The following is a 3,728-nucleotide window of genomic DNA, read 5'->3' as shown; positions in this document are numbered from 1 at the left end:
CTTAGCATATCATAACCTTCCTAACAGTACCTGACATGGCCTACCCTACATGGATTATTATGATTCTGCCATGCTGATGTCACACAATATACTAGCTGCCCCCCCTCAAGCCATTCCGCATGACAACTACTCTATTCCTAATCATACCCTAACCCTAGCCCTAACCCTCCCACTGCCGCAACTCCAACCCTCCCCCTTCCCCAAACTCTAACCAACGCCAACCCACAACCGCAAAGCGTGTCCCTAACCTTAATCCACCAACAACTGCAAAGCATCCCGCTAATCATAACCCTCACCCACACCCTAACCTTCACCCTTACCCTGACCTTAACTGTAAACCCTAACTCCTAACCCCTGACCCTGACCCTAACCCTAGCCCTAGCCCTTGCCCTAGCCATAGCCTTCCTCCTCCCCCTAACCCTGCCCCTCCCCCTAACCCTTCCCAAACCGCAAAGTGTCCCCCTAACACTAGCCCTAGCCCTAGGCCTCCCCCTAACCCTTACCTCCAATTAACCCTAACATTAACCAGCCTCCTACCTTTTCCTCCAACCCTAACCCTAACCCTCACCCTAACCCTAGCCCTAGTCCTAGCCCTAGCCCTAGCCTTAGCCTTCCCCCTCCGCCTAACCCTAACCCTGCCCCTCCCCCTAAACCTAACCCAAACCCTACTCTAATCCTAACCCTAATCTAACCTTAACCCTAACCCTACCCCAACACTCCCTCACCAGCAACTCCAACCCTCCCCCGCCCCAACCCTAACCGCCAACCGCAAAGCGTATCCCTAACCCTAATCCACCTCCAACTGCGCGCTGGAGGGCAGGGCAGGGGAGAGAGGGAGAGATGCAGACTCCCTGTTCTGTTTGTGCCTCCCTTTTTCGGGCCTAACTTGTCTTCTGCACCAATTTCAAAGCTGCGCCCGTGAGCCCGGCTAGCTCAGTCGGCAGAGCATCAGACTTTTAATCTGAGGGCCCAGGGTTCAAGTCCCTGGTCGGGCAGCTGGATTACTGCTCGGGACTTAAGGGTGGTTTGGGTGTTGAAAAGAGCAGCTGTGTCCCCTCCCCTGACTTTTCTTCGGCTTTTGGAGCGTCCCAGGAAACAGCCTTTGTAACGTGGAACGAACGGCCAACTTCCTGAGATGCCCCCTGGCCTCAGAGCCTTTAAGAACGTGGTGTGTGCCCAGCTGCTGAGAGAATGCTGGGGTGGGCAGACAGGAGATGGAGGCCTGGAGGGAGGGAGGCAATCATTTGCCCAAACAATGTCCACCCCGTCAAAATCAGAGGCCCCAGCAGCCCCCGCTTCTCGGTCCCATGGTGTAAGGGCCAGCACCCAGGACTCTGAATCCTGCAATCCGAGTTCGAATCTCGGTGGGGCCTCGTGCCTCCTCTCTTACTTCCTAGAGATGAGGACGGCTTCGCGGCCTCGTCTCCCTCCTCGAAATGACTTGGGAGCCTACCTTTTGATCACTACCGTTGGTGGGTTGAGCGCCACAGGGGACGTACGCTCCAGAAGGCTCGGCGTTCCCGGAGCCCTCTGGGAAGCGGAGTGAGCTGGATTTAGGCTGAGTCGTGCAGCTGGGCCGGATGCCTGGCCTTGCAGTGAGCCCCGGTGCTGGAGCTACTGGGCAAAGTCACTTTGGCGGTGTTGGCGTACCCCAGCAACGCTGAAGGGCGGGCATGTGGGAGCGAGGCTTAATATTCCTGCCGATTGGTCAGGGATGAAGAACGGAGAATGTAGTAATGTGTAGGTTGACGAGCTGGGCCTTGTACAGTTTGGGCAGGGTTTAGCTGAGTTGTGCATTTGGTTGTCAAATGGCCTGAGGAGGACGCTGGAGGGAGGAGGCCCGGGTTAGGGCAGGGGAGAGACGCAGACTCGCTGTTCTGTTTGTGCCTCCCTTTTTCGTGCCTACTTTCTTCTGCACCAATTTCCAAACTTTGACTGTGAGCCTGGCTAGCTCAGTCGGTAGAGCATCAGACCCTTAATCTGAGGGCCCAGGGTTCAAGTCCCTGGTCAGGTGTGGCAATCCAGACTCAGTGGTGACCTGTCCGTTGACAATAGCGGCTGTGTCCCCTCCCTGTCCTTTTCTTCAGCTCTTGGAGATTTGGTTTAGTTGAATTGCGCATGCGCTTGTCAAATGGACAGAGGGGGGCGCTGGAGGGCAGGGCAGGGGAGAGAGGGAGAGATGCAGACTCCCTGTTCTGTTTGTGCCTCCCTTTTTCGGGCCTAACTTGTCTTCTGCACCAATTTCAAAGCTGCGCCGTGAGCCCGGCTAGCTCAGTCGGCAGAGCATCAGACTTTTAATCTGAGGGCCCAGGGTTCAAGTCCCTGGTCGGGCAGCTGGATTACTGCTCGGGACTTAAGGGTGGTTTGGGTGTTGAAAAGAGCAGCTGTGTCCCCTCCCCTGACTTTTCTTCGGCTTTTGGAGCGTCCCAGGAAACAGCCTTTGTAACGTGGAACGAACGGCCAACTTCCTGAGATGCCCCCTGGCCTCAGAGCCTTTAAGAACGTGGTGTGTGCCCAGCTGCTGAGAGAATGCTGGGGTGGGCAGACAGGAGATGGAGGCCTGGAGGGAGGGAGGCAATCATTTGCCCAAACAATGTCCACCCCGTCAAAATCAGAGGCCCCAGCAGCCCCCGCTTCTCGGTCCCATGGTGTAAGGGCCAGCACCCAGGACTCTGAATCCTGCAATCCGAGTTCGAATCTCGGTGGGGCCTCGTGCCTCTCTCTCTTACTTCCTAGAGATGAGGACGGCTTCGCGGCCTCGTCTCCCTCCTCGAAATGACTTGGGAGCCTACCTTTTGATCACTACCGTTGGTGGGTTGAGCGCCACAGGGGACTCTGGAAGCTCGGCGTTCACCCTGTCCCAGCCTCGCAGACAACGGATCGAAATCCCTGGGGGCAACCTCAGGATCACAGTATCTTCTTCCCTGTCTTGCTTGGAGTCACAGAAGGTGGCAGCCGGCCTCGCGGACACTGGATCGGACTCCTGGCTTCGCTAGGAGTCACGGGATGGGACTGCTAGCCTCACAGACACCGCATCGGCCTCCCTGCCTCCCTCGGGGCATAGGGACGTGGCAGTTGCCTCGTGAACACCGTATCTATCTCCCTGCATAGCTTGGAGTCATGGCAGCAGGCCTCGCGGACAACTCATCAGCCTCCCTACCTCGCTTGGGGCAACGGGACGTGGTAGACGGCCTCGCGGATTCCAAAGCAGCCTCCCTGGCGCCGGCATCACAGACACCAGAACGGATTTCGTGCCAAGCTCGAGCTCAAGGGTCCAGGCAACCGGCCTCGCGGACACCCCATCGGCCTCCCTGCCTTGCTCGGGGCCACGGGACGTGGAAGCTGATTACGCGACCACCGTATCTCCCTTCCTGCCTCGCTTGGGGCCACGGGACTTGGCGCCAGCCTCGCGGACACCGGCTAGTACTCCCTGCCTCGTTCAGAGCATAAGGAGGCAGGAGCCGGCCTCCTGGACACCGTATCTATCTCCCTGCATAGCTTGGGGACATGGGATGTGGCAGCCGGCCTCACGGACACCGCATCAGCCTCCCTGCCTCGCTTGGGGCCACGGGACGTGTTGCTGGCCTCGCGGATACCAGAGCGGCCTCCCTGCCTCGTTCAGCCTCACGGCACTTGACGCCAACCGCGCGGAACCTGGCTAGAACTCCCTGCCTCGCTCGGGGCAACGGGATGTGACAGCCAGTCTAACAGACCCAGAATCGGCCTCC

The 3,728-nt window shown here is 58.2% G+C and overlaps 3 non-coding genes across 3 annotated transcripts; all 3 read left to right on the top strand.

Annotated features, from left to right (window-relative positions):
- Positions 1-922: 922 nt before the first annotated feature.
- TRNAK-UUU (transfer RNA lysine (anticodon UUU)) lies at positions 923-995 on the top strand. Its single transcript has one exon. It is a non-coding gene; the product is annotated as a tRNA-Lys (tRNA).
- Positions 996-1,941: 946 nt separating this feature from the next.
- TRNAK-CUU (transfer RNA lysine (anticodon CUU)) lies at positions 1,942-2,014 on the top strand. Its single transcript has one exon. It is a non-coding gene; the product is annotated as a tRNA-Lys (tRNA).
- Positions 2,015-2,260: 246 nt separating this feature from the next.
- On the top strand, positions 2,261-2,333 carry TRNAK-UUU (transfer RNA lysine (anticodon UUU)). The gene has a single exon. It is a non-coding gene; the product is annotated as a tRNA-Lys (tRNA).
- The last annotated feature ends 1,395 nt before the right edge of the window (positions 2,334-3,728 follow it).

The sequence above is a fragment of the Emydura macquarii genome, unplaced genomic scaffold (genome assembly GCF_026122565.2).
Source record: "Emydura macquarii macquarii isolate MOO-44397 ecotype Brisbane River unplaced genomic scaffold, CSIRO-AGI_Emac_v2 contig_2684, whole genome shotgun sequence".
In the NCBI taxonomy this organism is placed as follows: Eukaryota; Metazoa; Chordata; order Testudines; family Chelidae; genus Emydura; species Emydura macquarii.
Note: the sequence above shows the minus strand (reverse complement) of the source record. Positions and strands in the feature narration are given on the sequence as shown.